At 44.2% G+C, this 10,084-nt stretch overlaps 1 pseudogene; it reads left to right on the forward strand.

The window, feature by feature from the left end:
* Positions 1–2,947: 2,947 nt before the first annotated feature.
* On the forward strand, positions 2,948–6,323 carry LOC119288322 (annotated as a pseudogene).
* The last annotated feature ends 3,761 nt before the right edge of the window (positions 6,324–10,084 follow it).

Below are 10,084 nucleotides of genomic sequence, written 5' to 3' on the forward strand. Positions count from 1 at the left end.
ATGTCGAGGATTCGATCAAACCCTGTATGCAATTCCCTTTGTCAATCGGTACGTTACTTGCCCGAGACTCGATCGTCGGTATCCCAATACCTTGTTCAGTCTCGTTTCCGGCAAGTCACTTTACTCGTACCGTAATGCATGATCCCGTGTCCAACACCTTGGTCACAATGAGCTCATTATGATGATGCATTACCGAGTGGGCCCAGAGATACCTCTCCGTCATACGGAGTGACAAATCCCAGTCTCGATCCGTGTCAACCCAACAGCTACTTTCGGAGATACCTGTAATGTACCTTTATAGTCACCCAGTTACATTGTGACGTTTGGTACACCCAAGGCATTCTTACGGTATCCGGGAGTTACACGATCTCATGGTCGAAGGAAGAGATACTTGACACTTGCAAAGCTCTAGCAAAACGAACTACACGATCTTTTATGCTATGCTTAGGATTGGGTCTTGTCCATCACATCATTCTCCTAATGATGTGATCCCGTTATCAATGACATCCAATGTCCATAGTCAGGAAACCATGACTATCTGTTGATCACAACGAGCTGGTCAACTAGAGGCTTACCAGGGACATTGTGTGGTCTAAGTATTCACACGTGTATTACGATTTCCGGATAATACAGTTATAGCATGAATAAAAGACAATTATCATGAACAATGAAATATAATAATACTTTTATTATTGCCTCTAGGGCATATTTCCAACAAGTAGTAGTGGTATAGTAGCTTAATTAGGTGAAGTTAAATGAATAACCTAAATGAATGAAATTAGTAGTTAGCTGAATTTTTTTCCTTTCATCATTATAGAGCACTAAAGTAAACTGAATTTGTTTTATTAGTAGTTAAATGAATTTTCTTCTACACCTATTTTTTGAATTAGCTTGTGAAGTTTGGACATGTATATTTGGACATGTGTTGTGGTGTCGAAGATGGATATTTGAACACTGTTTTCAGGGAATGAAGCCGAGTGGCCTATGTTTTGCCGGAATGCTGATTTATTTCCGTTCCGACAAATTTCAGTTCTCAATTTGTCCACCTTTTAGCAAAAGTAATGCCAGAATTTTCCATGAATTTACGCATGACTAGTGCTACAAACTAGCTAGGACGTATCGAGTGTCCGGGATTTGCCGCATCAGGAGGAGTCAACGTTACTACAAAGCATAGGCCTTTTTTATGTCATTATTCATTTTATTATGTCTAGAATTAATTGACTAGATTTAATCGTAGGAAACATGGCTAGGAACGATGAAGGACAGGGTTCTGGTGACTGCGACAATGTCTACCTAGCGGCAGCCAAATTTTTGAGGAAAGCCGATGATCAACAATTGATGTTGCTGGGTCCACCTTTCACATCGGAGACTGAGACCGTCATCGAGCCCGGTGCTAAGACTGAGACCGGCGCTGAGACTGAGATCAGCATCGAGACCGACGCTGAGACTGAGACCGGCGGCGAGACTAGCAGAGCCGGTATAGAACCGAAAGCAAAGAGGCAACGGCTTCCTAGCTCAGGACTACTAGACTGGTGGTCACGGAGGTGGACAGCGTCAGTTTTTAGCCAAACACGCCCGCGGAAGTGCGCGCGTGCTACGGCAATCAAATAGGCTGCATTGTACGGACAACCGCCACCATCAACGATGAGAAACTAAGGAAGATAGATAACATGAGGCCCTCCCACCTAAAGAAGCTGCACCAGATATTCTTGTTCCCGGGCCGGAATGAAAAGGATTATAAAGATCCAGATAAGGACCCGACAATGAAGAAGATAAACAAACACGCCATGAGCAAGGTTAGCAACGCGTTGGCCGCCTGGAAAGCAAGGGTGAAACATCGGATCATCAACAAAAAGGAACCCTACTCCGAGATTGTAAAGGATAATCCGACAATCACGGAAGAGCACTTTGAAATATTCAAGGCGACTTGCGAAGCCGAAGCTGCCAAAAAAGTTGAAGTACATGAAGGGGCTTCAATAGAGGAACATTGGGTACCACCACCTCGGAAGCCATGGTTATGGCAGGAAGAGGTCCATATGGGACAAGGAGGACGCGGAACGCGAGAGTCTGGGCATCCCAGACCCCTTGGCGGAGTTAACCGTCCCGCAGGAGCATGACGTCCTCAGGGCCCGGTACCGTTGGGACCCAGTGAAGAAGGTTTTCAAGACAAACGCGGTCACGACGGAGTTCATGAGGCTGCTGATAATTTTAGTTTTTGATCAATTCGACTGCACGTTATTCATATTTGTAAACGATCGTTGTGCCTTTTGCAGAGAGAGTAGCACAGGATTATGGTCGAAAGCGACTCAACGTCTGAGGCATTGGCGAGGCCCAAGTGGGAAACTCCATTCAACCGGGCGTTGAACATATTGAAAGGATTCTCGGTGGAGACTCGACCGTCGTATGGACGCATGCACGGTGTCGGAGACAGTGCCACGTGGCAGAAGTACTACCGTGAGACCACGGAGGAGAGAAAGAAAGACGGAGGTTAACTGAAGAAAACATCGACAAGAAGGTTGAGATTGCGGTTGAGAAGAAATTATGAGACAGTCGCAACAGCGGTAGCTGCCGCAAAACAGGTGGTTGCAGATATGTCTACTGTCTTGGTTCCGACCCTTTTCAATTGGAGCAGGCAAAATCCAGAAAAAAATGCAGCGACTTTCCATTTGCTAACTTCTTCGGGAGCAGCTCGATTATGGTTGCACCAGCACCTGCACCTGCACCTGCTCCTGCACCTGCTCCCGCACTTGCTCCGACACCGGCTCCGGCATCGGACGTGCTCGGCAGTGCTTCGTCTTTTGGTTGAGCTGGACGCCCTCACAGTATCTGTCACACCGGCCCTCTTCTATAAATGTATAATCTCCCGTTTCCGTTGCCTTTCGGATGTCTCACATCGCAAACATGTCTTTGCAGGCCGACGTAACCCCATGCACCATATTGTACATCACTACCGCCTTTGAAAGTGATTGGTCGTGACAAGGATCGGGATCATATAATAGATCTTCTTACCAAGACAACTGCCACTACCGAGTCTAGTACAGCTATGTACTCAGGTTTGGCCATTGTTGGAGCTGGAGGCATGGGAAAGTCTACCTTGGCACAACTTATTTACAATGACAAGAGGGTAAAAGAATATTTTGATGTGACAATGTGGGTAAGCATCTCACGCAAACTTGATGTCCGCCGTCACACACGAGAGATCATCGAGTCTGCCTCTCAGGGGGAATGCCCACGCATTGATAACCTTGATACTCTGCAGCGCAAGTTGATAGACATACTGCAAGAATCAAAGAAATTCCTGCTTGTGTTGGATGATATTTGGTTTGAAGCTAGCAGTGAGAGAGAATGGGATCAACTGTTAGCTCCTCTAGTTTCCCAACAGACAGGAAGCAAAGTTTTGGTAACTTCTCGACGAGATACATTTCCAGCCGCTCTCTGTTGTGAAGTTTGTCCTCTGGAAAACATGGAAGATGCTCACTTCTTGGCACTCTTCAAACACCATGCATTCTCTGGACCACAAATCAGAAATCCACTACGGGGTGAAAGGCTCAAAGATTTTGCAGAGAAGATTGCTAAGAGGCTTGGACAGTCTCCTTTGGCGGCAAAAGTTGTGGGTTCCCAGTTGAAAGGAAAAATAGACATCACTGTATGGAAGCATGCTTTAACTATAAACATTGACAAGTTAAGTGAGCCCATGAGAGCTCTATTGTGGAGTTATGAGAACTTAGATCCACGTCTGCAGAGGTGCTTCCTCTATTGCAGCTTGTTTCCAAAAGGCCATATATATGACATTGGTGAGTTGGTTTATCTTTGGATGGCAGAGGGCCTTGTTGATTCATGCAACCGAAACAAGAGTGTGGAAGATATTGGAAAGGATTGCTTCAAGGAGATGATCTCTCTATCATTCTTTCAACCCGATTACAACGAATTCCCTTATATCCTTCCCACGTACTATGTGATGCATGATCTCCTTCATGATCTGGCGGAATCACTCTCTAAAAATGACTACTTCAGATTGGAAGATGATAAGGTGACAGAAATACCATCTACTGTTCGACACCTATCTGTTTGTGTTGAAAGTATGAAGCAACACAAGCAAAGTATCTGCAAGCTACATCATTTACGCACTATTATCTGCATAGACCCCCTGATGGATGATGCCAGTGACCTTTTTAATCAGATACTACGGAATTTAAAGAAGTTGCGTGTACTATATTTGAAATCTTACAACAGTAATAAGTTGCCAGAATCTGTTGGTGAGTTGAAGCACCTTCGGTATTTGAACATCATCAGTACACTGATTTCTGAATTGCCAAAATCACTGTGTACTCTTTACCACTTGCAGTTACTGTTTTTTAGTGCCAAAGTCGAGAGTTTCCCCAAGAAACTCTGCAATTTAAGGAAGTTAACGCATCTTAAACGGGTTGGTGAAAGAATAGGCTTCTTGGACAGTGTGAGACTACCTCAAATTCCTAACATTGGCAAGCTAACTTCGCTTCAACAATTTGAGGAGTTTTCTGTGCAAAAGAAAAAAGGATATGAGTTGCAACAGCTGATGGACATGAACGAGATTCGTGGCAGTTTGAGTGTCACCAATCTTGAGAATGTCACTGGGAAGGATCAAGCCTTTGAATCAAAGCTGCATCAGAAAAGGCATCTTCGCATCTTGAGACTTGCGTGGAGTTGCAACAATAACACAAATGCAGAAGATAGTTCACATTTGGAGATTCTAGAAGGTCTGATGCCACCACCTCAACTTGGAGATCTTAAAATTGAAGGTTACAAATCTTCAAAATATCCAGGCTGGTTACTTGATAATTCATATTTTGAGAACTTGGAGTCTTTAAGCTTCGAGCATTGCAGTGCATTACAAAGTCTACCATCTAATATTGAGCTGTTTGGGAACTGCTCTTCACTTGTCCTCGGCAATGTGCCAAACCTGAAGACATTACCTTGTCTTCCACGAGGTCTTCAAATGTTACGAGTAGACAAATGCCCACTGCTTTTATTTATTTCCAATGATGAGATGGAAAAGGATGATCTGTGAGAGAATTTCATGAAGATGGACAACTTGGCATCACAACTTTGTTTAATCTGGGAGGTTGATTCAGGATCAGATATTAGGAGAATAATCTCATGGGAGCATTCATTTCTGGAGCAGCAGATGACATTGATGCATGCTGATGTGTCACATGTTCAAAACCTTGGATCTGCTCTACAAAGGGAGAAATATGAAGCGTTGGTAAAAGAGGATATAATCAAGGCATGGATATACTGTCACCAGCAAAGGATGAGACTCATCTATGGAAGGAGAAGAAGTGGGATACCGTTGGCTGCACCATCAGGACTTTGTCAACTTATTCTTACCTCATGCAGTGTTACAGATGGAGCTTTAGCTGCTTGCCTTGATGGCTTGGCTTCGCTGAAAATCTTGGAGTTGAAAGATATTATGACTTTAACTACACTTCCTTCAGAAGAGGTGCTCCAACATTTGACAGAACTTAAGGAGGTATCCATCAGATATTGCTGGTGTCTCAGGTCATTAGGGGGCTTACGAGCTGCTACCTCTCTTTCAATTGTTACATTGATGTCTTGCCCTTCTTTAGAGTTGGCACGTGGAGCAGCATGCTTGCCATTATCCCTTGAGAGGCTCAGTATATACGGTTGTGTGCTTACAGGTGACTTCCTCTGTACTGATTGGCAACACATGTATTATTTTGACATAAGCTGCTGCAGAAGCACAACATGCTTGTCTGTTGATAGTCTCATCTCTGTTAAATCATTCTCACTGGAGCACTTGCCAGATTTATGTATGCTCAAAGGGTTTTCTTGTCTGCAACTTCGCACCATATATTTGATTGATGTTCCGAAACTCAACCCCGAGTGTATCTCACAGTTTCGAGTCCAGAAGTCACTCTATGTCAGCAGTCCTGTAATAATCAACAACATGCTCTCGGCTGAAGGTTTCAAAGTTCCAGAAGTTCTCGTTCTTCAAAAATGCAAAGAGCCATTCATTTCACTCGAAGAATCCACAAATTTCACATCTGTCAAGGTCCTGGAATTCTCTGGCTGTCTAATGATTTCCCTGCCAACAAATTTGAAGTGCTTCTCCAGTCTGAAGAGTCTCTACATATGTGAATGCCCCAACATACCCTCTTTACCAGATCTGCCATCCTCCCTCCAGAAGATACACATGGAGGGTTGTTCGGAACTCTTGAAGGAGAGCTGCCGCGCACCTGATGGAGAAAACTGGGCAAAGATCGCTCATATCCGCTGGAAGTACATAAATTAAAGTGTGATTTAGAATGCTGCCTACAAATAAACAAAAAGGTAAATTAGCCCCCGTTGGCCACCTTTCATTAATGCTTTTAACTTTCAAGTACTCTATTAAATTCAAAGTTTCATCCATTTGTTTACCACAAATTAACAGCAGGCCCAAGATGTGTGCCTCCAGCAACCTCTTATGAGGTGGAGTGCCTGATGCTGCCCCACCTTACAGGGCAACACGGTCTCCTAATTCATATGATAGTGTCAGTTGAGGAATATGATGATTTGCTTTGGTCTGCGCTGGTCTTTCTAGTTGCTTAATTATTCCTATGCCCTTAATTTGTGGATGTTATTGTGAAAGTGGCCGGCTGGCCAGTTGGAGTATGAAAATGACCATTCCCTGCTCTGTTTATTTATCTCATGTATTATGAATGAGCACTTTAATTGTGTGTGTGTGTGTGTGTGTGTGCGCGTGTGTACAATTTGATGTTGCAATTAATACAGATGGCTCCTTTTATGCGTGCACTCTAGCAGATAACTGTTATTTCGCTGGTTTCCCTTTTTGATGAAATGTCTGAATAATTCTGGACATGGTGGCTCGGCTGGGGAACATCTTTGTGTGAGAAAAATTGACGGATGACATCTGGGAACCTGCAAGACTCACCTCTCACCTCTGACTACTTTGTTGGACAGCTCTTGGAAATCTTTTGGCGCTTCTTCAGCTTGTGCCTTTTTTGCTCTTGGAAATTTGAGGGGAAACATCAAGAAACTATGGAAGACAGATTTCGAAGGAACATCAAGAAACATCAAGATGAGAGATGACTTCATCCCTTCTCATGTTGGCAAGCCTCGCCAAGACGGTCACGCTGTCCTACATCATCTCTTGGTGAGTAGCAGCATAGTGCAAGTCTCTGGAAATGCTAACATTCTGCTTGCCTGTATTCTCTGAACCTCTTCTGTCTTAAGCACCTAAAAAGTGTGCAGATGAATGGTGACGCATCTCAGTTCTCAACTTATATATGTACGCTAACTGCTAACACAAGCAAGCCTTGACTTGATTATCATACATGAAGATTAACATAGCAATCACATTCCTGTCGCATGCAGCTTTGTGGCCTCTTCATATGGACGTACACCTACAGCCTGAATTGCAGGAGGCTCCACTCGTGCCCTAGTGCCAGTGCTAGGCAGCCAACGTTTAGGGCTTCTGGATGAGCCTACAGGAGGCAGCCGATCGATAACCTCATGGCGCCGCCGACCACATCCAAAGTAGGTTCTCCTATCAAACTGCAACATTTCAATAAAAGCGCGCTTTAATTTATCTTTTTTTTTAACTGCAACATTTTATCATTGCATCCTGCCAGAGAATTTGATTTGTTGTTGGGCTAGTGCCATAGCTGAAGACGCTGGTCATCAGCAGTGGTGCCCTGCTTAGCGTGATCCAGGATTCGCTCGAATGTGATTTTCAATCTATATTCAGTTACACCGTGTCCTGTGTTTGATCTCTTTCCATGGCAGCAATGGCACGATACGACCCCCTTCATCACTCTCATCCTGGGAGGAAACCTGACACAAGGTAGGGTGCTGCCACCCTTATTAGTTGGACACAATCACTATTTAGACAGATCATCTCGTGACAGAATACATTTGACTGTACTCACCCTGATCATTCGATCTGCAGGGGTATGGAAGTCGGTGCTGAAGCACACGGCGATCGTGTGCATACGTATGTGGCGATGCCGGTACCATGGTGTGCAACGCACGGCGTCGAGTTCCAACCTCGCAGCGACCTGCTGTACCGTGCTACGCCATTATAATGCAGTCCGCTCTGCCACCCGCCATGAATATCGGGGATACCACGCAGCCGTTGTACTTACGTTGCTCGGTGCTTCCTGTGGACGTGCCTCGTTGCCGCGGCCGCCGGCGCTGACCACCAGGTACTCCGTCTTCATGCTCATCTCCAACTCCGATCAATTCCTCAAGGGCTTCTCTGCGAATGAAACACAGTTGAATTTGTAAACATACTCTGTTTGTCGCAAGTTGGTACTATATTAAGCAGAGCATAGTGTGAGTATAGGACTAAAGTTTCAGAGAATACTTCTTTTTGCAATAGACACATAGATCTAACTCTCCACCACGTTGCTCCAATCACTATTGCTGAACTTCGAGGAGCTAGAAACCGACAAGAACTTGAACAATACACGATCGGACACTGATATAAAAATATATTTCATTTGAATATTGCTATTCCAGTTTACTGTAACACTGCACGATCTTAATACAAAGGCGAAAAAAGTAATACCCGAAGCATATGATTCTCTCTGCTCTGTTTATTTCTCTGCAAGGTCGCACATTCAGATTCTTGAGAGGATAAAACTGCTGATTCCCTGCTCTGGTTATTTGTACGGAAGGTCACACATTCAGATTCTTGAGAGGATAAAAATGGTTGTTCCCTACTCTGTTTATTTGTCTCATGTACTATGAATGAGCACTTCAATTTTATTTGGCTTGTGCGATGGACTATATATGATGATGGTTTCTCGAGACATTATTAATTCATCATGACTGATGCGTGCACGTACTCCTACTCTATCAGATAACTGTTGTTTTGCTGTTTGCCCTTTGTATGCCATGCTCTGTTTTGTTGGTGCTGTCAGTGAAATGTGCATGAACAATCTGGAGCTAGCAAATTATGAGATAGACTGATGGATGATGGCAGCTGGGAAACCGCAGAAGCTGGCTCCAGGACTCATTCGAGGCATGTGTTGTTAATACTATGAAGAGTGCAGCTAATCTTGGTAGGGTCCGAGTTACCAATACCCGAAGAATGCTCTGTTGCTGCTTATACAAACTTTGGTTCTTCTCAAATTTTGTTTCTGCTATCCCATAGTTTGTTACGCCGTCACTCATGAGTTGTTGGCCAAATGAGGAGGCGCTTGGTTACAGTCCGTAAGAGACGTGCTATGTTTGTGTGGCTGGACAATTTCCCTGGCTTTGTACAGCCTTTGTGTCCAGCGACTGTGAAGTCCTCTACTGCTTCAGATCTGAACCAGTAGTAGGTTTTTCTTAGGTTGCTTTCAGAGCTTTCTGCTTGTTTGATAGTTTTGTTTGTTGCCTGCTGCTGAACTTGAAGGTGTTGTTGCTGAACTTGTTAATGTGAAACAAGCAGATGAATTTGTGCTTAGAATTGCTGGATTGAGGCGGGATCTGCTTGAAGTTAGCCAGCGAACTGCAGCGGTGGCATCTGCATCTGACAAGACTAATTGAACTGTCGAAAGGAGTTGTTCTGGCGGCGTGCGCCCCCTCTCCCTTTGCCTCTTCCAAGCCTCTTGTGAGCTTACAAATAAGCCGAAAGGTAAAATAACTCCCATCAACCACCTTTGCACTCCCTCAAAGATATGTAGCCTTTCGTAATATATATGCACTCCGTAATCTTTTTGATCTTTCAGTTACTCCATTTATTTCAACAGTTTGCTTCATTTGTTTTCTTTAAATTAATGGCAGGACCAAGATGTGTGTCTCCTACTTCACCGGGCTGGTGCGCTGATTGGTTCATGCATTGCCCCCTCTAGCACTCCACAGCCCCACCACCTCCTGTCCTCTGGCCGCATCATCACTGGTGGAGGATTTTGTACTCGTGTCTCTCTTGTGTGCTCTTACATACTACAATGTAATGAGTTATGCGATGTATCGCATTTACCTCCGATGGTATAGAAATCGGATCTTGAGGCACTGTCATTGTCTACAGATTTATGTCATGAACATCATGGAGAAGTTTCACTATCTTTTCGACTGAGGTACGTCTGAATTAATGCTG

The sequence above is a fragment of the Triticum dicoccoides genome, chromosome 4A (genome assembly GCF_002162155.2).
Source record: "Triticum dicoccoides isolate Atlit2015 ecotype Zavitan chromosome 4A, WEW_v2.0, whole genome shotgun sequence".
Taxonomy (NCBI): Eukaryota; Viridiplantae; Streptophyta; class Magnoliopsida; order Poales; family Poaceae; genus Triticum; species Triticum dicoccoides.